Source organism: Poecilia mexicana, unplaced genomic scaffold (assembly GCF_051168715.1).
Source record: "Poecilia mexicana isolate PSO_F unplaced genomic scaffold, ASM5116871v1 scaffold_7, whole genome shotgun sequence".
In the NCBI taxonomy this organism is placed as follows: Eukaryota; Metazoa; Chordata; class Actinopteri; order Cyprinodontiformes; family Poeciliidae; genus Poecilia; species Poecilia mexicana.
This window is the reverse complement of record NW_028263376.1, coordinates 12,804,009-12,831,115: the sequence shown is the minus strand read 5'-3', so window position 1 is coordinate 12,831,115 and position 27,107 is coordinate 12,804,009. Positions and strand designations below refer to the sequence as shown.

At 42.9% G+C, this 27,107-nt stretch overlaps 1 protein-coding gene across 3 annotated transcripts in view; it reads right to left on the bottom strand.

Moving 5' to 3' along the window:
• The window catches only part of casz1 (castor zinc finger 1), a 97,848-nt gene that overhangs the window by 48,000 nt on the left and 22,741 nt on the right, over positions 1–27,107 (bottom strand). The window lies entirely within an intron of this gene.

Sequence of the window (27,107 nt, the reverse complement as noted above, 5' to 3'; positions counted from 1 at the left end):
AATAAAATACTCTGTGCTCTGCTGTATAAAAGCAGGTCGAACTGTTATTTATGCTTTTGGTTCTTGTCCACGGCAGCTTTTTTTCCCCCCATTGCTTACAGTAAGGATTGCTATGGAAACTCTAAGCTGTTTACCTCAAGTCGTTTGTGTGCATGATAGCGTACAATGAGATAAAATCTGTAGGGACCTACATGAAAGAACAACTTCTCCCCCTGGGACCAGATCCTCCCACCTCTCTGAGAGTCCAGTAAGCATTCTGCCTTATTAATGAATATCAGAAAGAAAAACAACACTGTCACACGCCTCGGACATTATTTACACTCTGTTTTAGCCCCGTGTACTAATTGTCAAGGAGGAGACACCTCAGTAAGCACTGGGAGTTGGGGAGAAAAAAAAAAAAAAAGCACAGGCAGGTTAGAACACAACAGCTGAAACTAATTTTTCCAGCTGCTTATGTTAACGGTGACATTATTTTCACTGGAAACAGAGCAGGACCACAAAGACGAGCAGGCGCGTAGTGTCTGTAAAAGGCCAAAACTTAGGTATTTTTGAATCCTTTCGCTTGACGTCAGGGTCCTTTATATATATATACATATATATCTTTGGTCAAAAATGGGCTCATTAGAGCTGCTTCTTTTCAGTCTGCACTGACAAACTATCTCTTGCAAACCTCTCCAAGCCCCACGGGTATGTTTGGGTTCTGATGCAAAATGTCTGTTCGCGTGCCAGAATAGTCGAAATCCTAGTAGCGCTATAGGGAGGGCATAATTTGTGTGAGCGTGCACTTTAGTCACGTCGATTATAGATAAAAGTGCACAAGGTAAACTGTTAGAAAGTATTCACACCCCTTCAATTTTATTTCCACATTTTGTCAAGTTACAACCAAATCTTTAATAAATGTATACAATTTTAGGACTTGGATCAATACTGGCTCTCTTACCCTGATAAACAAAATCCCTGGCAACAAAGTCAATTCAGAAATCACTAAATTAGTACGTAGAGTCCTTCCCCATTGTGAAACATGGCAGTGGCAGCATCATGTCTGGAGATGCTGGGAAGCTGGTCAGAGATGAATCAAAGATGAATGCAGTTAAATACGGAGGAATATTTGAAGGAAACCTGTTACAAGTGAAGGCAGGTTCAGAGATGCTCGCCATCCAATCTGAGTGAACTTGAACTACTTTGCCAAGAAGAGTAGGAGAAAATCAAATCATTATCAAGGAGTAGAAAGCTTTTTGAAACCGATTCCTGTGCTTCCAGCAAACAGTGGCTCTACCATTAACTCAGGAAGTTGCACCTTTGGTCCATCACAAAACATCTCAACAAAACCCACTGGATTTTAGGGCTGCAACGTGACAAAATGTGAAGACTTTTCTTTTCTCGTTGCAGCCCTACCAAGCAGCACCTTACATCCAAAGCAGTCTGGGATGCAATCAACTTGTGGAACGTCACATGAAAAATGGAATAACCTGATTTTGTTGTTCATTCAGGGAACGAGGCTGCCCCACAAACAGACCAGCTCCCTGCGGAGTTTCTGTTGGTACGTAGCGAGCACACAGGGGGGGTCTGTATATATGAGAGGTAGATATTGCCTGTTTAAACCGAAGCTTATCTCTTCAACTAATCAAACACAGATACAGGCCCCGTTGTAGATTCCTGCTGGGCTCCAACATGACTGACACGGGGACAACCCAACCACCCCCCTCTGCAATATCTTAAGTTAATTAATACAAACAAGGTCTGGGAGATGTCTGTTTAGCTCGGGATTATTTTACAATATGCAACCAAGAGTTGAAGTAGCTTTAAAAAAAAAAAAAGAAAGAAAGAAAAAAGTCTAGTTATAACTTTATGAACCTTCGGCAGATTAATCGACAAGGCTCCCAGTGTGTAGCTCAGTGAACCTTTCATGTCCCTGCCTCTCAAGGGAGATGCGTGTGTGACGGTGTGTGCGCTCGCCTCTGCGTATTTCAGGAAAAGCACAGGCAAACACACACAGACACGCTTGCAAAATTACAATGTTTATATATTTTTTTATTTTTTTGTGAATTCACGGCTCACGAGAGGAGAACGTTTCTCCCCCCCACCCCACCTCCCAACACTTCTCTCGCTTTCCGGGAAGCCACGAACAGCCGCCGCGAGCAAGTCGAGCGGAAAGCTACTGATGGACAACCACCCCGGCTGCACCCGGACCCCAGCATCTGGCCCCGCTCTCATTTTTTATTACAGAAGAATAACAATAAGCAGGTTGCCGACCCCGCCGTGAGATTTTGCCACAGTTCTCTAACAGTCGGTGCAGCGGATGCGGAGAAATTTCCATTTTTCTGCATGCATATTTAATTGAGTTTTGTCCCAGTGGTGCGGAAATGATTTGTTTTTTGCTCTCTGTTCACTTGACTCCTCTTCGGAGTCGCTAACCCTGATTAAGACGTTCCCGTTAATTTCCCAGCGCACACCTTTTTTTTGTGCATTAATGGTTCTGATCGTCTAATTAAAACTTCTCAGCTCGGCTGCTGATCACCGCTCGTTGTGCCTCTGACCTGAAGTTTTAATTGCCGCATCAGAAGCGATAATAATAATTTTGAGGTTCTGATGATTAAAAACAATGCCATTGCCAACTAGTTGATAGATGGGGGTTTGGGGGGGTGCGTCTGAGAGAAAGTTTATGAAGAGAGGGGAATTGAAAAGGGGACTTTTATGGTGGCTTTTCCACTGTGGGAAGACTAATGTACGTGAATGCAAATGTGAACTGCAGAGCATATGGGAATTTCTAAGGATTCGTGTCCCACAGAGTGTTCCCGAACAAACAGATTTGGCTGGGATTGGGAATCAGCTAGTCCCCGCCTCAGACCTAAATCTGCCCCTGACTGATCCACTTTGGAGCTCTACCCACTTAGCAGGTTTTCCAGGTACAAAGTGATGCGAAATAGTGTTTCTCCCCATTTAGGCTTCTTCTGTTTTTGCTGTTTTGTCACGTCTTCAGATTACAAGATGACACCTAATACCAAAGACAACCTGGGAAAGCACAAAATGTGGTTTTCAGATGACGATTTGAGCAATTAAAGGATAAAACTTTTGAAACAAGCTGGCCCAGGGTGGAGAAGTAATTGCCCTCTAAAATTAATAACTGGTTATGCCACCCCTGGCAGCAGCATCTGCTGTTTATGATGCGAGGCAATGAGTCTTTTCTTGTCAATGTGGAGAAATTTTAGCCCACTCTTCTTTACAGAATTGTTCTAATTGAGATACATTAGAGGCCATGTTAAATATCTCACTGTGATTTGCATCCCCACTTCAACTAGGACACTTTTTATAGCTGCTAAATTATGGACCTGCTGCTTCTTCAGGTCGCTGCTGCAAAACCGAAGAGCACTTTTGACCTTAAGACAACTAAGTGACAGCCCAACATTCACATTCAGGATTTTTTGGGAGACAGCAGAATTCATGGTCCCATCACACAACTACCACCATGTTAGACTGCAGGTATGATTCCCTCCCCCAGGAGGGAATCATATGTGGTGTTAATTTTACACCACATATGATGTTTTTTTTTTTCAGTACACAGAATATTTTCCCATTCTGAAGTCCAACAGTCTCTTTATTATTGTGTAATTTCTTCAGTGTGAGCTATTCTATGTTGCTTTTTAATTAATGTCTTTATTCTTTTGTAAATCTATAATTTAACAAGTTCAATATTTTCACACAGGGCTGCCTTGGTTAGCTCACCTTTGTTTTTAAATGAATGAAATCAAAAAACTGCATTTTATTTATTCAGATTTTTTTTTGTCTGCTGAAACATTTAAGTAAGACCAAAAAAAAGCACACAAAAAAAATATGTAGGAGTGCAATGTTTCTTTTCACACCTCTACACTGAAAATGATTGGGCAAAGGCAAGAGACAAAAAGGAGAACAAGAGAAAAACCGATAAAGGCACATAAAAGGTGACGACAGTCTGCTTATTTTCATGGAAAGATAGTGGCACAGGAGGTAAAATACAAGAGGCACATTGTTCATAAAGAGACGGAAAGGGGGAGAAAAAGGAACCTGGGCTGACTGTTGTTTTGTGTCATAAAACATGCTGTTGATGAGATTATATGATACGTGGATTACTGTCAAAACAGAAGAAGTGAGCTGGTTATGGTATTCGTTAAAACGGTACTTTCACACTGTACACAAATTGCACCGATGATAGGAAATGATTCAGGCATGTGAGAGAGAGAGAGAGAGAGAGAGAGAGAGAGAGAGAGAGAGAGAGAGAGAGAGGCCTTGCACCCAGGAAACTGCCACCAGCACATTTTGTTCTTTTCTTTTTTAACTCGCTTTATTTCTATTGGATCTGTTGGGTTTTAGCACAAGATCAATGCCTTGGCTTTAAAACTTCTGCACAAACACACACAAAGCTTCATGCTGTAACCCCTCTATGTCCCACACATCTCTTTTATTATTAATCAGTTGCTTGCACATCTGCCTGCTTGTTTTTTTTTTTTTTTTTTTTTTCCATCTCTCCCATCAATAAAACACTTATTGCTTTTAGATCAGAATGTGACCTTGCGCGGTGTCTGCGGTTTTCCTGACCTTGAAGGACCCGTTTGGACTGTTTCGCTCCGGCTCAGTTTGCGGGCTGTTATCAAACGCAGGAGGCCCTCAGCCATGCGCCACGCTGCCGTCATGCCAGCGCAAAAACAACAAACACGGCACCACAGGACAAAGGCAGAAACAAAGGGGCCGCGGTGACGCGCTCGCCGACTCTGTGGGACAATAGGCTGAGGAAAAACAATGTGTATTTCGAGCGCAGATGGAGGAGGAAAGACACTGAACTTGAGGGCAATCAGGCAGGAAAGTTAAGATCTGAGGACAAATCCGCCCTCTGGCTTAATCACAAACAGGGTAATTATGGTTTTTCCAGAGCAGAGGACAAGCAATCTAAAATGGTTAAAGGGGAGTTAAAAAACACTGACATGAGTGACAAGAATCATCCTGACAGTGGCGCACCAAAACAGCCAACTTTTATTCAGTTTGCTGCTCAGGGTAATTTGCTGAACGCCGCGCGAACTTGTTAAAATTGTACATCAAATCTGGACTCCCAGCTGGCACCAGATGATGACTTAATTTGAGAGCGTGGCAGCAGGAGGGGAGAACTTTGCTTTTTTAAAAAAAACAAAACAAAAAAAAACACACACATACTCTGGCGCGCGCACTCCCCGTGCCCTCTGCAGGGTCGAAACAGGGGAAATCTATTCTCGCCGCTTTGTCTTGAGAATTGCGTTCAGTTTCACGACACCAGAAGTGCAATTTGATAAGCCAACCGGCACGGTAAATGAGCAGACGACCCCTGTGTCCCTCCCCCCACGGCTGGCGCGAGAGCGAGGCGGCGTATAGTACAGTGGAGAGGGGGCTCGACGGTGCACCTCTCGAGGGCCCTTGAGCTAATATCTGTACAGATTAACTGCTTCAGTTGTATTTTGGTCACGGGGATCTCTCTTTGCCTTAGTGGCTTGTTGGGAGGGAGGAGGGGAGATGTGTGCTCATACAGTGTCAGTCAGACGGCGTTTTTTTTTTTTTTTTTTCCTTCCTGTAGTGCGAAAAACGGGCCCTGTTTACCCAAGAGGTCAGGAAGACGGGCAATGCGTGTCATTGCGTGTTATTATTGTTATTTTTTTTCTTCCTCTTTGCGGGCCGTGTTTAATTCATCAGATTCCAGAACTTCCGCAGCCGAGCGAGCCATCTTCGGCGTCCTGCGCGCGCGCGCACACTCGGCGCGTCAATCCTCCAGGGTAAACTCAGCACACGCTGCTCCATTAGTTATCAATTAAGACTGGAAGTCTCCACCTGGCTTACACACACAGACGAAACCGGCACACGCACGTGGCAATCTCCCTCCTCAGGAAGTTAGGCCAGGCTGGAGTGTGGGCGAGGGCGAGCGCTCGGCGTGTCCGCGCGGGTGGCACTCTTGTCCATGAGGTTAACCTTGATATGAGGCCCTGTCAGGCCTGATAATGTCAATCAATGACAAGCCCTCACAGATAACCCCTAATGTGAAGCCTAAAAAGCAAAGCTGTTTAGATCTTTAGACATGCCCTCCTTCAACAGCATATGAATTGAATTACAAGGAAATGAGCTGTGGCATTTCTTTAATAAGACTCTTAAGACATTTTGACAGCATATAAGGGCCCGTGCTGGTAAAAAAAAAAAGAAAAAAAAAAGGAAGAAAGAAAACGAAATAAAAGCACTGCTGACAAAGCCTTCTCACGGCGAGAGGTGTTGTGATGAGCAGATTCGAGTCACTCATGAGTGGAGTGAAGGAAAAGAGAAGCAGAGACGAGGAAAAAAGGAGTGAGGAGAAAATATTTCTTTTTTCTCAAACTACCGGAGACCTCTTAATTGATTTCCAAGGTTATGTTTCAAATTTGTTTTTCAGACACGAGGGCCATGTGAATGAAAGTGCACCTTGAAGGGATAGTTTTTTTTTTTTTTTTTGAAGTGAGCTTCTGTTAAATAGATTGTAAGCAGTTAATAGCTTACCTGCAGCAGACAGATGTAATGAGCCGTTCCTAGAAGGTGAAGCTAACAGCTAGCTAGTCAGAGAGAGGTTGATACTAAAGCAAACTGCTACCAGGGTAAAACCATTCCTGTCCTACAACAGTCCAAGCAGTTCATGCAAAAAAAAAAAAAAAAAGTTTTATGAACTTTTAAGTAGTCATCATGGTTGAATGGAACAGTTATTTACATAGAGACTGACGATTACATACACTGGAAATGAAGGTAGGAGGCGGTGCGCCACCTATGATCTTCCCATATGAAACACCCTCTGAGAATGAGAGTGTCTCTGGTTAGACTGAGCAGCTGAGACAGGATGAGCATAAATAAAACAGCATTCACCTAAAACTTAATAACAATTTAGCTTTTTACACAAAATTCATTTTATGCAAGACATTTAATATGATCAGAAATCTTGCCCCCCTCTGTGACTAACCATTACCTTCAGCCTGGGTGTTTTAAAAAAAATCCTAAAAAGTTTTTTATTATTATTATATAAATAAATCTTGAGGATTGGAGTTGCTTTACTACATTACAAGTCTATTCTCTCTTGGTATACTTATTAGCTTCAGCTTCTGGGAGAAAAGCAAAAAGGTAAAAGAAATTTGCTTAGTCCAACTATTATCTTTTTTTAACTTTAAATCACTTTAATTTTATATCAGTCAGTTTGTTTGGAAACTTCAAAAACTTTGTTCTAAGAGAGGAAGTGGACAGCAGTTTTAAGGTTCATGAAGTAGCTCAATGATGGCGCAGAGAGTGTTATCTACTTCAGGTAAAAAATAAATAAATACATGGTTGTGTTATTAAAAATCTAAATTTTCCCTTTCTTTTCTGTTTTTATTCCAACTCATTTGGATAAAGTCAGTCCAGCCTGCTGACCTCCCCTTCTCCATGCTGTTTCCCTCCTTTTTTCTCCTTCAAAAGAGAGAAGAAGGCGACATTAAGCCCCCCCCCATCCCTCCCAACCCCTGGAAAAAAAAGCACGTATTTCCAGACAGGATGCCTGTGCTGACAACATCGATCCCTGGCTACCATTAAAACATTTGCTCTGCCTGACAGACTTTCCTCTTTTGGACTTTACATGCAGGAGAATGAATCAAAGGTGCCTGTTAAAAATGTCAGTCCGAGTTGCTTGTCTGACTGTCCAAAAGTGATCAAAGGAAGTCATTTTTATCGCTTTCTTCTGCAAATTTCTGCTCTTCCGCGTCTCCCAGCACTATTAAATTTTTGATCAAAATACGCTGTTTACGTGGCTACGAGGGGAAGCGAAGAGAACGAGTCTTCCTGCTCGTGGGATTCAGATTTTGCAAGCCCTGTGGCTGTGGCTCATATTTGCTACAACTTTGGTTTGCGATGTGCAGCTTTTCTCTGACAAGCAGGATGGAAATGACAACAGCATTTTCTGATCACACTAGACATTTTTAAGACTCTTCTACGTGTCTGTGCGGTTGGAGGCATGTGGGTAGCTGCGCAATCCACTGTATATGATTAAATACTGTATGTTGAGTGGCTTTGACCAATATTAAGTGTTCATGTGCATGTGTGCAGGGCATCACACTCAGAGCTCTCTGTCTGGTGGCTGCAGGTCACGTCAGTTTTTCTGAGAAACACGTTGACATTTTTCACACACTCGTGATAAAATGAAGAAGAAGAAGAAGAAGAAAAAAAAAAACAATCTGCAGCGAGCCGAACAAAAATGTTGTGCTTTTACACAAAAAAGTTTGACGTGAGCTAAACATGACAGTGACAAGCTAAACCAGCAACATTTGTGTTTCTGGGAATTCAGTAGGTGCAAACCTGTGCCATGGCTGAATTTGAAGGTGTGATAAAACAACACTCACATTAAAAAGGTGGGTGGGAATAAAAAAAAAAAAAAAAAAAAGACTGTGAAACGATGAAACAAGCAAAGCTGCTTTGCAGGGGAAAAAAATACTGTCTATTTTGGGTCTCAGTATACAAAAGGAAGTGCTGCTAAGTTGACTCAAACAAATAAATTTGCTTTTGATAAAACCACAGCGACTACTTTTGCATTCTACACCAACCCCACTTTGTTTCCTGCATCTTTATCTTCATGACTTGCCACATTTATGAGAAAGCCTCTCACTAAATTGTCGAGCACAAACAGAGAAGGGTTTTAAAAAACAAAAAAAACAAAAAACAAAAAAAACCAGCTGCAGTTTGGATGTGATTCTTCTTTTATTATTATTATCTGAAAAGCGGCAGGTTAAAATGAAACTCGTGGAGCGTGCTCACCTATCCGCTCTGAAAACCAGCTGCCCGTTTTACATTTCTGCAACATTAATATTCCTCTTATTATTATTTTAAAGTGAAAACGGATACTCTGTTGAAGTGCAAATCTGATGAATTACGGGAGCAGATTGCTGCTATTAATTATTAAAACCTATTTTATAAATATTCAGGTCTGTCATGCATCTAATAATGAACGCTTTAGAGGAGGTTACTTCCTGCGCGCATCCTAATGTGTCAGAAATATCGCTTTTAATCACGCTCGTGTCAGCAAGCAAGCCAAGTTTGAGCCTGCCAACAACAAAAATTAAATAAATAAATAAAATAAATAAAAATCCACCAAATCAAGAAAACTCAGGTGGCCCACGACCGTGCTCATCACGGCTCTTCGATTCACGCTGGTTCAGGTGAGCCGGGTTTCTCTTGCCCCATCTGAAGACATAAGGAGAGCACCTCACCCTTCTCACTGTGGTAATTTGAATGGAGAATAATGCATCGGCAGCACTCTACCTTCTGGACACACCTAGTCCCAGCGCTACTGCTGCCATATGCTGTGTTGATACATATTCATAACACTTTCTCCCGTGTTAAGAGTGTCTGTAAGCAACGGAGCCTAAATCACTTCGAGTGGGAAGAAAGAGAGGGGACGGAGAAGGAAAGTTGTAACGTTCTTAAGCACTTTAAATTCTCCTTGCTTCCAAGGTTCTCGAACCGAGGAAAAAGTATAATTGGAGGTCCTCTGGTGGCCTTTATGGGTACTCACAAGAGGCTATCAAAGTCGGGACGGGACCTTAAGCAGGCCGTCCATGCTCGTAAAGCCTCCAAAGCAGCTGAATTAAAATGATTCTTCAAAGATGAGTGTGCCAAATATCCTCCACAGTGATAAAACGGTGTGACTGAGTGTTGTCACAAACTCTTGATGGAAGTTGTTGCCACCATCGGTTTCATAACCTAATCGATTTAGGAAGCAACTATTTTTCACAGAAGGCCAGACTGGTTTGGATAGTTATTTTTCCCACCAATGAATGAAATCAACATCTGAAAACTGCTGTACATTGTTTTGAATGTTATGCATTGGAACTCTAACATGGGTTGTAGGGCTCCCTGTGTGTGAAAGATTCATTAAGATACCTCACGTCCAGTAACAGTGCAATTAAAATGTATTTTAAACACACGGCAGCCATAATGGATTCTGAGCTAACGATTAGAAAGAAACCTTTGACTTTGAATTTCAACCTCATCTGACTTTCTGTTTTTCTAATTTGGAAATTTTGACATCTGAGTAAAAAATTAAGCTGCATATTTCAACTAAACAATGGATAAGGATGTTTTTTTTTTCCTTTAGTGTCTTTTTAATACAAGGAGCACAATGAAAAAGTCCAAATCCTGCTTTAGAATATCCTGGCATGATACAACTACTTGAAGGCAGCAGTTTAAAAACAACCTCGCTTCATTTCATCCAAATAAAACAGGTCTGGATGGTTGACAAAGCCTTCGGTGCTGCGTTCAAGAAGCTGTGTGAGTCAGCGCCAGTAGGCAGAGTTGGATAAACTGTCAGGTGGATGGTTTCGCTTTTACAAAATGAGTCAACGACAATGTACAACAACCTCCATACATCTCGGCAGCACTTGAACTCACCGGAGGCACACACAGACACACACTGTGGGGCACTCTGAGATTAACACTGTCAGAGCTACAATGATACCCCTTCATTATCTGCACACGGGCCCTCCTTCATGCGCTCGCCTGCTTCACTGTCCTCTCCACTGCTTCTCTGTGGAGGTAGTAATTACAAAAGCTAACATTTCTTTTCTCTGCGTGTCTCCAGTTTCCCTCCACTTCTCTGTCTTTTCGTTCGTTTTATGCAGTGCCTTGCCAGTTTTTTTTTTTTTTTTTGCCAATACACACACCTCCACACATCCACACACACACATAAGGAAAACAGTGAAGTGTGGATCGAAGCCCTGGTGTGACTCCCAGAGAAGCGAGAATATTTTCGGTGCCAAACGGATGCTCAAATAAAGACACAACGTGGGACCCGACGTTCAGCTCAGTCATCTGGGTCAAACACATCCAAGAGTGAGATTCTCACAGTTTAAATTGCCAGGTTTTCAGAGTATTTAGAAAAAGAATGCAAAAAAAATAATGCTTTTATTAGAAAACCTAAGCGACAATTACTCCTACTGCTGCTTGTTGACTATTACGGTTAAGATTAATGTAACAGTTGCAGGAGAAAGACATTTAGTCTTTCTACTTAAACTTCAGTAAAAATCTTAACTTAGGTGTAATTTCCACATTCCTTCTATGCAGAATTGTATTCTTTTTTTCAGTTCTGCTTTTTCTAATGTAATTGTGGAAGTTTAACAAGCTGATTTGACTTTGTTAATTAGTCGAGCTATTTGCTCAAGTAGCTATTACACTATCAAAAGTAATGGGCGGCACTCCTTCAGTGTCTTTGCCATAATTCTCTGGGATTTTTTTTTTTTCTTGTAAGTGAGATAAAAATCTCTCGACCTTTTTTCAGCCAGTTACCGTCAGCGGAGGGTAACTGGCTGTGGGGAGGCACCGGGACGTTACCTTATTAAGTTAACAACGGAAAACTTTACTGGCTTTGAAACCGCGACTTTCTTAAAACTTCGGTACCAGCAACTGGCCAACGCCTAACTCAGAGAAAAGCTTGATCTGCTACAGCAATATCTGTTCTACTACACGTTGTCAATGTAACAGGCTGGGATCAGAGGGATGTTCCCTCTTTCATGGCATTTTTCATTATCAACAATGCATGCACTCTTTAGCTTTCTTCTTCCTCTCCCGCTGGAAATATGGCTTTATCAAAGGTGATGGCTTGCTCGGGCGCATTTTCTCAAATGTCTTCTTCAGCCTGCCTGTTCCCAAGCCGCTCTCGGGCAAACGTCACTCAGAAAAACCGGGAAAGATTTGATGGCGAGATCAAAAAGAGAGGGAAGGACAGTGAGGGGGAACAAGGAGATCGGAGGGAAAGGCGTGTAGGGGTGGCGGGGGGGGGTTAGAACAGGAACAATACCCTCCTCCCTCCTCAGCGTCTGATACCAACGGGAGGGCTGAGGGTAATTCCTCCAAGCAGGGCCTGTGTTTTCAGACGCAAAGACAACAAAACGCGGAGCGCTGCCCTGAGACATCAAAATGGGCGATTTTGACTTCAGAGGGTCTTCAGATGCTTGAGGAGTTGTCAGAGTCGGGCCGTGGGGGACCGAGCGCGGAGAACAGAAGGTACCAGCAGGCTGTTAACAACCAGTGCGGGAACCACGCCAGAAAAGCCGTCTCCTCCCAAAATGCCAGTCGGCACCAGATCACTGAAGGCTTCAGCCAATCTGTAAAATCTCACCTGATCACTTTCATCTGTTGAAAGTTGAACAGCTTAAAAGTTTACCAGCTGCTCTGATGCTAAAAGTAAAAGAGCAAACTTAACACAAACACTTCAACAGGTGCCTTGAAAGGAGCAGCGCCGCGCTCTTTGAGTCACACAGAGATCCCCATCAGCGAATCAAAGACCTGCTACTTTCTTTTGGGAAGACCCGAGCTGTGTTGTGACACGCTGAGAGGGACGCTCGCATTTTCCTCCCCGTGTTGTTCTCGCTCATTCTTGGAGCGTTAGGCTCACTCTAAATAGCCCGGAGGAGATTAGGCTGGCTCATATTCAAATGCACATTTCTCCCACTAAAAAAACCCCCCGCTCCACGAGCCAGGGGCCGAGAGGAGGCCCGCGCAGGAGCCTGCGGAGGAACGGCGAGTCAGAGGGGATCCTGTCACGAGCATAAATCAGCTGAGAGGAGAAAGAGGAGACAGAGAAGAAGAAGTGAGGGAGAAAAGGCTGAGGTAAAAAAAGGAAAAAAAAAAAAGACAAACAAGTGTTGGCTCTGCTATATGGGTTTAGTTAGCTCCAGAGTTAGTGCATGAGTTATGGCTAGTGAAGGGCTGAGGGACGATGTATTTATGAGGGGACTGAGTGAGTGTTAAATCCCTGGTAAGAAATAAAGTCGTCCCTGAGCGAACGGGGAAACATTTCACTCGGTCTAAGAGGTGCCTTGGAAAAAAATGAAAGCCATCTCTCTTCCTGAGGAAGCGCTGTTTAGTATTCCCCTAAATTGCTTTATTTCTTTTAAAAATGCTGCACAGCACATCCAGGCACGAGATTCCCACATTATGAAAGCTTTGGAGGGAAAATACCACCGTTTTATGGTATTTAGATGGGAATAAAAAAAAGTATAACATGGTATTTTCTATAATATTTTAAGCAGAAAAGCAACAACTACTCTCATCTCAGCTAAAATGATTTACAGTTATAAAAATGTTATCTATAACATCGTCGAATTTTGAGATACCAAACTTAATTAAACATCTTGTAGCAATCTACTCTATATAGCAACACAAACAAGCTGATATGAGTCAGAGTGTTTGTCTGGGTGGAGCCGTAAGCCTTAATAAGCTTGGACGTGTTTCCAAACAGAAAAGTTGTCTTTGTTGTCAGGGACTTAAAAGTGTTCTTTCAACCAGCTGACTGACAGTGCACAGAAACAGTCGGGGGAGGGGCAGCGCCGTGTTACATCACGCAGTCGTCTCTTTAAAAAGGCTCTAAACTGTAGGATTAATACGATGAAAACCTCAATATCCTAAAACTCTTAACGCTGAAACACCGAACCAACACCTTTGAGTGTGAGAAAGAACTGGAGTGAGCACACACTAACGCACGTGTTCACAACTCAAGGAGAGGAAAAGACTCTGATTCCTCTAAAATTGCATGCAGATTCGCCGAGGGATCCTTGGCTAAGCAGAGGCTGCCAAAATACATACTGCACTTGTTGCAGAGGAAGAGTTCATCCAGGAGTTTTCCATTGTGGTTTTTACTCAGGGAAGAGAAGTCACTTTCAATCCAAATATTCCTTATTATCTTTCTAACTAAATTAATATTATATCCATTCATCCAGTTGTGTAATTCTTGGGGAAGAAAAGAAAAAAAAAAGAAAAAAAAGAACACGTCGCATGTTAAACAGATTTGGGAGGCTAGAAACAAAGGAAGGCTCATGACCAGAGGAAGAGGAAAAGCTTAACGTTGCACATTGTGCACGTCCAAGTTTCACACAGACCCCTCTCCAAACCCCTGCAGTAGTAATAACAATTATTACTTAAAAAGGCAATATTTTTACATTAACTTAAAAGGCTATATCTTTTTCTTCCCCTCAAGCCTGTGCGGCCTCACTTACCCTAAGTATCTTCATAAATCAGCGGTTACTGTTAACATGTACTCCACAATTCAGTCATCAATCTCCTACCAGGTCAGAGTGAAAACAGAGGGGGAAATGTCTGCTTAGTAAAATGTCTCTCTCGTGAATGCTGCTACCACCACCCACTACTCAAAGACAGAAACACACACACACACACAATGTGTGCACAGAGCAGCAGCGTATAGAGCACATCAGTTAAATAATAAACACGCGCCCGGCACACGGCAACTGGAGCGATCCTATGGGACGCGGGAGCGGTTGCCAGATCGCCACGGTGATGCAAGCCAAATTCAATTGTCACTCTGCTGCTCCCATTTGTTCTCAAAACAAATAAACAGCGAAAGCAGGGAGTTGGAGAGCCGGGCCAACTTCTGCCTCCACGAGAAATCTCAGGCCCGAGCCGAGAGGCGCTCGGCTGCCTGAGACCCAGACGTCGGCAGGGCCACATGGAAACCTCTGTTTACGTTCACACACAGTGTGAGTTTGCTTAAGCAAAAAGGGGAGAAAATCAAATTGTACCACAAGGAGGATTATTCTTCTCCCCACGAGGGAAGAAAGAACTCTTGGATTGCCTTTTTTTTTTTTTTCCAACAATTGCTATTTACATGAGCTAAAAGTAGAAAATCCCTCCAGTGATGAAGCAGTTCATCACTGTATCAGCACCAAAACAACCGGATGGATTTCAAATAAGTCTGCTGACAACACCGTGACAAATCCGAAAAGATCTGAACTTTTTCGACTTTTTAAAAGTCATGTTTTAGTGGCTAAACCCAATAAAAACACCTCCCTAAAAAAGTTACTATATTTTAAAGTTGAGCTTAAAAAACATTCACCCTGATGGAATGTTAGGTAATTAAATGTTCTGTGCAAATTAGTGAAAATGTAATTCAAAATAAAAAAAAGTAATTCAATGGACTTTTTATAAAAAAAAACAAACAAAAACAAAACAAAAACAAAACTGCTTTCCTTTGACTCAAGGTAATAAATGTGACACATTAATGGACAAGGCCTCACAGAACAAGTCAGACAGACAAGTTAAACACAAAGGAACAGTTCAGCTCTAAATGTCTGAATGTGTACAAAAAGTCGCTAAATGTTTTCCAGAAAACACACATTACACCTGCTGTTTCCTGACTCTCACGTGCACCGTCTTTGACACCACCCACCACATCACTACACATGCGTGCCAACTGCAAATAGTAGCAAACTCGTTCACCAGTACGTAACACCCAACTTGTGAGTGTGCGTGTGTGTGTGTTTGTGTGTGTGTGTGTGGGTCTGTGGGGAGGGGTAAGGGTGGCGGGTGGGGGGTTAGAGGAAGGTGTGTATGTGTTGGTGTGAGTCTTACCTGGCAGCAAAGCGCCCTCAGTGCTCTGTCTCACCTCTCCCTCCTGCCCTGGAAGAATTCTCTCCACAAAGCAAGGCATTTTCTCCACAACTGCTCTCTGCCAAGGCTCTGCTCCCTCTCTCCCCCTTCTCCCTCCCTCTCTCCTTCTCACTCCTTACCTCTTTCCCACTCTGTCCTCCTCTTCTCTTGTCTGTCTCTCCTCCCTCCTTGCCCTCCCCCTCTGCCTGTTCTCACAGATGTCGAGGCTGCGCGAGTTTACCCACATTACCAGTAGGGGTCCTTCATCGCCCTTCTCCACCCCACAACCTCACGGGAGAACAACGCACGCGCGCACGCACAAACGCAGGCCACTTAACGGGTGCCCTTCTGTCACTGCTACAATGAGAGCCCAGTGCAGCACACTCAGAGAGAGAGAAAGAGAGAGAGAGAGAGAGAGAGAGAGAGAGGGAGGGAGAGAGAGATAGAGAGAGAGAGACAGGTGTGAAGTGGGTGGTGTGCAGCAGGGGCCGGCCCTCGGCCCTTTCCAGACCCGCGCAGCCCTGAGAAGCTCCTCAAGTGGGGTAGTACAGTAGTAGTGGATCACACAAGCTCACACACACATATGGGGATATGAGCACACAGATTGACTTACGGCAGATCCCTCAGAGCCGGCAGCACATGAGGAGAGACAGACACTGTTTGTGGGCACGCACACTTTCACTTGTTCTTAACACACACACACACACACACACGCATTCGGGCGCAGATACAGAGCACAACCACTGCTGCCGCCGCTGTTGACAGTGATAACACGTGCTTTGTGCCTACTGTGTGTATGTGTGTGTGTGTGTGTGGGTGTGTGTGAGCGCGTGCATGTACGAATACACACGGCTGTGTTCGAGCAGATGCCTATCGTATTTCAGGTCTCTGTTCTGTTCGGGTTTTTATTTTTTTGTGCTTTAAAAAAAGAAAGCTGAGCTCATTGACACAGGCATGTTAGATTTGGAGGCTCTCGGTCAGTGTGCAGTGGGAAATTTCTAGTTTCTCTTCTAGTTGTGGGGGCAATTTTCACATCGCAATATCAATACTGGCCAATATTAGCTGTGTGAAGAATGCTGTACCTCCTCTGTCCTTTGAAATGGGTAAAGAGTTTCCTCAAACAAGAGATTGTGATCAAGACATGCACCGATAAGAGCGTTGTGGCCAGTGTCTGATTTTTATGACAATTAGTGAACACTCATTTATCATTACTGTGTATAAAGAATATCTAATGGCAAGAATCAGCCATATTACTAATGTGTACTAATATGCATGCCCAAAAAGGGATATTTTATTTCATTTTTATCACCAACTTAGTTATTGTCCTGATAAATACAACAGTATTTTGTATTTATCATAAATTAGCATAAAATGTTCTAACATTTTATTGATGTTGTGCTCATCGCAAAGCAATGTTTTATTAATCATGACTTCAATCCATCAGCATTTCATACTTTTGTGGATTTTGCTGTTTAAACTCTTTTGCAACTTTTGAAGTTCGTCTGAAGCCTGATTTTGAGTCTTCTTCCAACATAAACACATTTCACACTGAAGAGTGTGTTTGGCAAGTGGCAGATTTTCAGCTCGACCAACCTTGACCAGCAGTTCCCTCGAACTCAAAAATCCAGGCCTGCACTATGACAAAGTGTGTGATGCATTTACTGACTAGAAAAAAAAACATCGTTCATAGGGTCAGTGGCATTCAAGCTGAAAGTGGGCAATTCAGTTAGCATAAGGAGATTGTTTGATCAAAAGTTTTGTCTGAATTTCTCTGTAGATTGTAAAAAAAAAGAAAAAAAAAAGTATTTCAGAACAGTGAAAAGTTCAACAAACAAGCGAAAGCAGTAAAACAAAAACTGCATGGAACTTGATCCCTCATTTTTATCAAATATTGCCCAACTTTTATGGTGCTTTAAAATGTGGGGAGATTGCATGCCCTCGCAGGATCAGAACAGTAATTATCAAGCCGAGCGTGCATAAGGTCCTGTTTTTTCCATTTATTGCTGCCTGAAACAGGATAAGGGTATCTACATTCAAGGCGTAATATCCCGGACCTGCAGTTGGTATCATTTGAACAGAGGGTGGATCGCCTTTATTTGAGTCAAACAAAACCCTCTAATGACACAAAAACAAAACAAAAAAAGTAGCTGGCGGTTTCAGCTTCCACACCCAATCAGGCCAGGCCGCCTTAAAAATGTTGGCAATCGGTAATAAATAAAGTAGGATTTTGTTAATCCAGGACACGGATGTTGGATAAAGCAACAAACTTTATTTGAGGGTGACGAGGTCGAGCTTTTACTTGTATCTGATCAGGGTTTGTGTCAGTTGCAAATCTCCCCTCAGAGCAAAACTGAAATCAAATACAGGCTTTTTTTAGGCTGATAAAGGAAACCCGTGTGTATTTACTGGAAATAAGAATGATGCACTCGGTTCATCGTGCTTGAATGCAGCCCATGTATTAAATGTGGGAAGGAGAAGTATCACAAGGACATGTAAAACATACCTTAAATAGACTACAAATGAAGTCACTTAACACCCACTCGTTCCCTCGCCACCCTGTGCTCTGTCTGTCTTCAACAAAAAGCTTGTGTTTGACTATCTCCCTCGCTCTGGTTCATAGTTGCCTTTTTGCTTTTTAAACAGACACCTCGCCTGTCTCTGCGCGGGAAAGCGGGGCACATTTATCCTTAAATGGCTCCTTTTGACAACTGATCTGTAAATACAAGCCGATATGCGACTTCCCTCTTTCTCTTAGCTTTTTTATTTTATTTTTTTTTCTTGCTGCCTGACTTTCTCCCTTTCTCCAGTCAGACACACACAGGCACGCACACACACAATATGAAGGTCTTCCTAAGACCCCCCCTCACACACACATCCACGCATTTAACCCCGCATCCCCCTCCCTAACTTCCCCAACTCCATTCCCTCTCTGCCACTATAAAAACACAAATATGCCATAACTCAGGCAGCGCTGCCACATCGCCTCCATCTTGCCCTGTACCGGGGAGGGGGAGGCCTCTCAGGAAGGTCACCAACAAATGGTTTTCCGATTCACTGCCCCTGAAATAATTTTGTGTATTAAAACCTGAATCTGCACTTTCTGGCCTGAAAGCTTTTCTAATTATTCCGGTGTCCTTGGGACAGACACAGATCCTTCACACGCCGGGGGAAACAAACTATAGAGCAACCACTACAGCCACAACCCCCCCCACCCCCACACACACCCCCACACACCCCTTGCCTCCACCCCATCCACACACACGCACACGCACACACACACCCTCCTCACCCCTTAGCGCCACCTCCTCCCTTCCTCCCTTTCTCTATCCCTCCATCTCCCCACCTCCTCTCTCCTCTGCTCTCCTCTCCTCTTTACAGCCCCCTCTTCCCTCCCTCCCCAATCTGTTTTCAAAGCGTGTCTGTCCTTTATTAAATTGTTTTCTTTTCCACATTATCAGTTGCCATGGAGACCTCATCTCTCGGATTATTTGAATTTCATTATATCTATTGATTTGGGAGCATTTCATCTTTTTTATTGTTTTTCTGTCAATTTTCGAAACGAATAACCATCTAATTTGCGTCAGCGCTGATTACGTTCGTCCCTCAATAGAGGTCGGCAGCTGCGCCAGGGAAACAAATCAATGGAAAAACATCATAAAACTCGAAAGTACAATCAACCAGGATATGGGTGACATTCCGTGGTTGCTGAAACGAAGTCATCAAAAAATATATACTTTTTTTCCCCTCCTCTGCGCCTGTCTGCGTGCGTGTGTGTGTGTGTGTGTGTGTACGAGGGGAGAGTGAGGAGGACACATATGTCTCTGGGTAGATATATTACTATATTTCAGTAGATAATATACTATGGTAAATTTCCATACTGATAACAGCCCCTCCCTGTCTGACTAAAACAAAAATTGCTTACTGTATCTAAATAATTTATGTAATTTTAGCATTTCTATATAAATTTTTTAATAAGCTGCTCGGAGCAAAGTGGCCATTAACAAAACACACAGCTGTCCAATGGGCTAAGCCCAGCAGATCAATTGCACTTTTTTATGACATGATAAAATGCTTTTAAAGCAATTTACACAAATATGGAAAAAATGACTTCATGGGCTTCATTTATTCATTAGGACGTGTATTAGCGAGAGAAGGGGAACGAGAAAATCTTACAAAAAGCCAGACAGGAGAGATCGTCTTGGCCCTAACTGGAACGGACTTGCTGCCCTCTCCACAAGGACATAAAGTTTCATTACTGATGCACGCAGTCAAAGGCAATTTAGCAAACACAGTGTGCAAAAGAAAACATCAGCATATTGCAAGTGTTCTTGTATTAGGGCGAACCTTGCTTGTTGTTTTCCCATTTTTATTCTTTTTTTTTTATGGGGGAGCAAGCAGGTAGGGAAGTGATGAATCTTTTTTTTTTTTCTCCCCCCTCATCACCCTGACCGGTGTCACCCTGACCCAAAAGCTAAGTGGAGGTAGCCTCGCTCACTGGGATGCATGAATCCTGGCCTGCAAACCGAAGCCAAACTGAGAACTACACAGCAAGGCCCTGCAAGCTGAGCCTCAGCTTTAGTAGCTTATTATGGAGAGAAGCACCAACACATACACATATGTAAAAGGCGTCTGGATGGTTGGTGGTGGAGGGGGGGGGGCAGAAGGGAGAGGGGGGCATTTAGAGGCTAATCTTATTTCAAAGCATCCTCTTCATGTGAGCCTGAGCTGCTCCTGGAAAAGGCTCCATGTTTGCAACACATGTCTGCATTCGACAAAGCCCGTCCTGCTCAGGCCTTTAAAATGGGGGGTGCTAACAAATTAGCTTTTTATATTTATTTGTGCGTGGGTGTGTCAGATGGGGGTTACGGAGGGGGGGGGAGGGGGGGGTCTAATTTTCTAAGGCACCAGTTCTCGACCTGAGTGGAGAGGAAGAAAAAAGAAAAAGGCTAAATGTTTAGGAGTCACGATTCTTCTCCTGATTGCCCTGGCTGTCTAAGTTGTGCAAAACATGACCCTCCCCTCCCTCAGCCACGACAGAAACACGGGCGACTGGATAAACACTATTTTATGCACTGACTAGATGAATCGCCAGACAGTGATTACAGTCCTCCTCTCGCCCCGACAAAGCTCCACGATGCAGGCATATTCTGACACCAAACCGCACCGGCGCATGGTGTGGGTAACGCTGCAGGTGCCCGACACATTCGTCAGTGTCTCTCCCAGTCGGGTAAATATAAATATTAGACCCTAACATCAATGAAATGCCCTCTCTCCTGCCTTCTGTGATGTAGCTGACACAGGACCTGTTGGTCAGTGTTGTTGCTGCTGCTGCAGCAGGCTTTGTGCCGAAAGTTTGAGGATTTTTTCTTTTTTGCTACCCTTGCAGTTTTGGCTTCCCTCTCGCCAACAAAATAAAAATAACAAGCGCGCGACGCAAACTAAACATTCCCACACAGCCGGTCGCTGCGGAGGCTGACACCAACATGTCGGACTCAGACAACGCAGTACAGAGGCAGCGTTTAAAAGAAACACTGAGAGGAAAATCACAAGCCAAGACAATGTAATATACAGGTTCATGAGCAAAAGAAGACATTTTTGCTAACTTTTTAGCCAAACTGAGATTAGTCATGAATCATAAAGTGTGCTTTAAAGAACTTGTTTTCAGCACAGAATAATTGAGGTTTGACTTTTCCATGATTTGCAACTTTTGAGGTTTTGTGTCTGATTTTGATGTCGACTTAGTGCCACATTTCACAATAAGAGTTTAAAAACATCTTGAACTTTTAGGTGATCCCTTGTTCAGAGTAGAATTATCCTTTTTCAGGTGTGATCATTTCCTTTACCTTTGCTTTGCCAGTCAGATGCACATGGAAGATTTTGTGTCGTTAGCGGAAAATGATTAACCAGTCGTGGCATTTTCACAGTGTCAGATCAGAATAAGCATTTTAGATTTTGAATTAAAGATGATCAAATACACTCCAGACTCATTGAAAGGTCACCTTAGTTTAGTGCCACTAAAGCCTCCAAAGCAGACGTCAACTTTAGCATTATCAGCAGGTAACCGTGAGCTAGTTTTAGTATTCTCAGTCACTACATATCTTTAGTATTTTATCTCTCACGCTTGAAGTACTAAAACTGCTTGCTGTTAGAAGACTTAAAAGTGACGGGGATTCTGTAATCGATTGTTGGACGAAAAAGAAACAATGTTAGCCGGCTCTGTCAACACAACAGTCTGACTCGAGAACCACTTCCCGGCTTTCTTCAAAATAAGAGCGAGCTGAGTCGTACTTTTTTGAGTGATACATTTCACTTCGAAGAGAAATACTGTAGCATTTCAAATATCGCGGCATCTTGTGTTATGAGATCTCCTGTTACATCCCTCCTCTACAGTAATTCATCTGCCTGGACCGTGCCCCAAAAGTGGTGCAGTAAACCATGTTGTCAGTGTCCGAGCTCTAAAAAGCCCAATTACAGAAGACCTCGACTGAATAATTTAAAGAGCATAATTATTGACCTCTATCTGAATTCCTCTGAAAGGTACATTAAGATATAGAAAAGCACAGGAGGTGGAAGAGGAACCGAGGGTAAGAGAGTGTGTGTCTCCCCAGGCCTCCCTAATGCACTCTCCTGCTGTACTCTAACTTCCTGTGGACCCCTAATGTGCCCACTGCTCACTGGCCTGATGAACACTGCAGTTAATGAGGCCCCTGTTACTGAAATGAAGTATCTTTGAAAAAAAAAAAAAATCAACAGGCATTACTCTCAATCTGAATCCTGCCCACTTCAGTTTCAGACACATTTTTTGACACAAGATGCACATTGTTTGGAAATCTGCAAGCATGCAGACATTTTAGAGAAACAGTGGCCTTTGGTGATCTGAACCGGAATTAGAGCAGATCAGTTGACATAAGCAAAAACAAGTTGTTTTAATTGGACAGAATTAGAAAAAAATATATAACATTTTCCAAATGTGTCTAAATGTGGGGCTGGGTTCAGTGTTTGTGCTACATGTGCATGTCCGTGAATGTGGTCCTATGTGTGAATGGCAGGAGGCAGAGGGGGTGGTTGCTCGGAGCTGGCTTGAGGGGGGAGGATCGAGCAAGATGAGACCTTTTTAATTAAAGGAAAATATTTGCGTTTGCGTAATATCGCTGATGGAACCTGGAACAATTTAGAGAATTCTGCTTCCTAAATGGCTTGCTCTTTAAAGTGATTTGGGGTATTTCCAATCCTCTTTGCATACATGCATTTTTAAAATTTCAATTACGTTCTGCAGCTCTTAAGATTCACAACTTCTACGTGTTTTTTTTTTTTTTTTTTGTGCGAACACGACATTTCCTGCTACGGACAATTCAAAAACGAAAAGTGTTCATCTGCCGCAAGATGCTGCCGTCTCCGCTCTGTTCCAATCCGGGAGGATAGAGGGCAGTGAAATAATTAGGCGACTTCTGCAGTATCCTGAATGCCAAGGACATGTGGATTAAAGTATTAAAACAATCGCATTTCAGTCTTGAAATAGTCCAGTGCACGACTCAGCACCATGCGCCTCTGTTCAAGTTCAGCTGCCAGCTCCATAACGCCACAGGAGAGGGCCGGGAGGGAAAAAAAAAAAAAAAAAAAAAAATCCCAATCCCATTAGCTACGTACATCTCAGCAGACCTGCTGTAAACGTGAGCAAATCTCACTGATGATTATCCCCTCCCCAAAGCTCTCAGATGATAATACATAATCGAACGGTGCAGACGTTTTCGGCATAATCACACCGTCAATTTGGGTTTCCCCCCCATTTGTGTCAGAATCTGCTCTAAATGGGGACACCAGAGGACACATTTACCCCACAGTTGTCTTCATTTAGAGAAGAGAGTCACCTACATTAGGGGAGAATTATTTAAGGAAATGGTTGAAGCTATTTGCAGTTTTATTCTATTTACTGAGCAAACATTTATCAGGTCAGTGGGGTAACATTTGGGAAAGTGGATGCTTGACTCAAAAACTCAGAGGTTAAAAGTGCAAAATTATTGAATAAAATAGAGATTATACCAGTAACATGGATCTAAATAAAATTTTAATCTTGAAAACTTTTTATTAATGAGCTTTGCTAGCATTATTTGAATTACTCCTCATCAGCAAATGAAACAGATCCTTCGGAGATAGTAGATTAATTTTGTCAAGTAAGAAGCTCTTTAAACTGAAGCATGTCTTAGAGAACAGCAGGAGAAAGATAAGGGAAAAAATCGAGGCAGTTTTCTAGAAAGAAAAAGTATTACAGTAATTTTGGTCTTATTTATTTGTAGGAGTAGCGTACACATAAAGAGCCCTTTTCCAAAAAAACAACAACTGGCAATAATTAAGGTGAGCTCTTGAAGAAATCTAAGCCTCTTAGCCCACCTTCTGCCATCTGTGGCTCCAATATGAGAGCTCTTACAGGTTCTCCTTTTTTCCCTCCTGGAAGGAACAAGGAGTTAAAAAAAAAGTGTTGCCTAGTCTGCAAGTTCACGTTACAAAGTCAACCTGCTCCCACAGCCACGCCATGAAGGTGGAATAAACCATCTGTGACAGAAAAAGGAAAAAAAAAAAAAAACAGGAAGCTGAAAGAGCAGAATGAGAGAGAGAAAGAGAGAGAGGGAGAGAAACATGTGCCCTTCACTCTCCCCCACAGTAAAGACGCTCTTAACCAGGTCTGACAGCTAACAGATCCTCGGCAATTGGGGTCAGTTAAAGGAAAAGTAGCTCAAGTTTTCTTGGGGCTTTGGCTTCATAGATGTTGAGGAAATGCTGCCCACTGCAGCATCAAAGGGGATTATAGGGACCGGGCCATCTGCCATCTGCACCAGAGTAAGCCTGAGCCCTTTTATGTTTCTGCTCGCATGTTTGTGTGTGTGTTTAGCGAACTGAAGACGGCGAGACAGAGACAGTGTACTTTTAACTTAAAAGGGCAGCAGAGGTGGAGTGGGGTGGAGTGTGTACTGGGGTGACAGCTTATTTAAACCCAGGCTGAGGGGGGGGGCTGGCGGGGCATTAAAGGTTAGCATCATACCAGTTAAATGTGACACTTTGAATCCAACGTTCAGCCTTCTACGGCTTCAGCTATATCAACAATTAGAGGTGTAACAAGATCGTCGCAGTACTTAAACACCCAAATACTTCTCGTCAAAGTGAAAGTCTGTCTTCCGAAGCTCTATTGAGTTCTCATCTCCATTTTTTTTTTTTTTTGCTGAAGGAAGGGTTTACTGGTTTGATGAACCACAGCATGTTTTAGACTCTTATTGTGAAGTAAGACAGGAAGTGGTTCTAGAGTTGTCCCCGATGTGCTGACATAACTTTTGTTCAAGGTGGCTGATATAATCCTGATTGTAACACAACTGAAGACACCGACCACGTGTTAAGCATCGTTTTAGCTATCTGGTAAAAGAAAAACAAAAAACAAACTGAGAATGTTGGAAATGCCTATCTGCAAAACGACACAAAATTAGCATCTGATTCAGGGCTTCTTAAACTAAAGGACTGTTTCACTGATAAAGCCTGATCAAATACTGTTAGAATATTAGGACTGACACACCATTACCTGCTAACACTTACAGTAACGAAACCTGAACCGGATGATTGCACAATTTGATCTATAAACTCACAAAATGGGAAGATTCTCAACAATTTGTTTTTACATCAGAAACCCCGCTAGAATTAGACGAGCATAAAAACCGCAGTCATATGGACCAGTCGATCTTTGATTGTTAAGAAACAAATCTTGTCTCGATTCTTCCTGAAAACATACCCTAATGCCTTTTGTCATCCAGGCATAACGTACAAGTTGTTTTTGTTGCGGCTTTATTGGAACACAGTGCCAAACGTTGTTCCCCCTTCACATCTCTAATTTGTTTGGGGTCTTGTTTCTGGCCTCCGCCTGAGAGTGTTTTTTTTTTTTTGCTCAATAGTCTGCTACCTTTTAGCTGAGCCGCCCAGTGCTTGACCTGCTGCCGACGCTTATTTTCGGCACTCTAATTGTCGTTTAATCACATATCAACCTGTCATTTAAAGACCCCCTTTTTTTTTTCAACAGAAGGGGGTGGGGGGGGGCACATTTGCATATGTTGTAAAACTAATTCCGATTGAAAGCTCCAGTGGCTGTGAAAGCAGGCGTTCTTTCTCTCTCTTCTACTTTCACACCCGCGTAGACACAGTTAAGCACAAGAGAGTAAAACACCACACACACACACACACACACACACACACACACACACAGTCTACAGTATCTCACCTTAACAGACAAAAACACACATAGGCAAACGTTCTACCTGATTCTCTCGATTGAGGTGGTTTTATCACATTTGTTAACAGTGTGTGGTGACACATAACGTGTTAGAGTAGGGACAGCGACGAAAGTGATTCGGGGAGCACGTGCTCGCGCGAGCCAAAGCAAAGGTGACAGTGAACGTATAGTGTTGTAGAGAAGTCAATTAGAGTTAATAATGTATCACTCTTTCAAATGTTGCATTCATTTGTTCACACTTAGATAAAGCTAGCAAAAAAAAAAAAAAAATAGGTTGTACCGGGTGTGCTGAGCAGACTACGCCACATTTACATTATCGTCCTTATACATCGAGGAGCGACGTTCCGCTTGAGCGGTGGCGGTGGAGTGACGGGCTGCGGGGTGGGAGCCGATGGGGGTCGGGGGGGTGAGAATCATGCCTTTCAGGCCCAAGTATTGCCAGTCCTCAGGAGGTCTCCCCCTCTAATTACAGAGTGGGAGAAAGACAGCTCTTTGTTCTACCCTTTAAAACGTTAATTGATAAAAACCGAGCCGGGGTGGAGGGTGATGCTATGGGCAGATAAAGGTGGGTGAGATTATTTTTGGAGCTTAGGGTCCTTTTTTTAACAGGACGCACTAATCCTGTTAGACGCCGTTTTGCTCCTGCAACTCTTCCTTTCGGAGTCAGGCTGAGTTGTAAGTGCCGCAAGCGTAGCACTTCTTCAGGTGGCAGAGAGGGCCGCAATGGCAAACTATGTCACAAAAACTGGCAAGCAATCACAACCTCGAAGAGGAAGTGGCATCTCGCTGAAATTCTGAGGAACCTTAATATAAACCGCACAGGACTCCAAACCACTTGCATATTACAGAACATTAGTCGTCTTGCTTTATGCCTATTATTAGCCAGGGGTGAGATTTGTGTGGTACTAATGATGACAAGCAAAACAGTGTCTTTCAAAAGTGTTCATAACCCTTGAACCTTTTCACATTTTGTCAACACAAGCTTCACTAAATTTCATGTGGCTCACCAGCCAGATGTAAAAGTGACATGCAAATGTTTTCACACCTTTTTACTCTGACGGCTCTCAATAATATACTGAACAATTAAAAACATTCAGAAATCCCCTATTAAGTTCATTTGCACTCTCATATCTATTGCAGCTCTGAATCGTCCACCACCGTCTTTCACTGTGGGAGTGGTGTATTCGGGGGGGAGGCACACTGTTCGTTTACCACGACCCAGTGGGTTTTTTTGTACGCAAGTCAAAAAGTTAAAGTTTGACTTCATATGTAGAGACGTTTGCCTTGTCACCTAAATGCCATTCAGCAAATATGAAATAGGAATTTGAATGGCCTTGCAAAAAGGTTCTCTTTATTTTGTCACTTAAAACAAAACAAAACAAAAAAACCCAGCAGATTTGCACAACCACTATGCTGTCCTGTCAACAGCTAT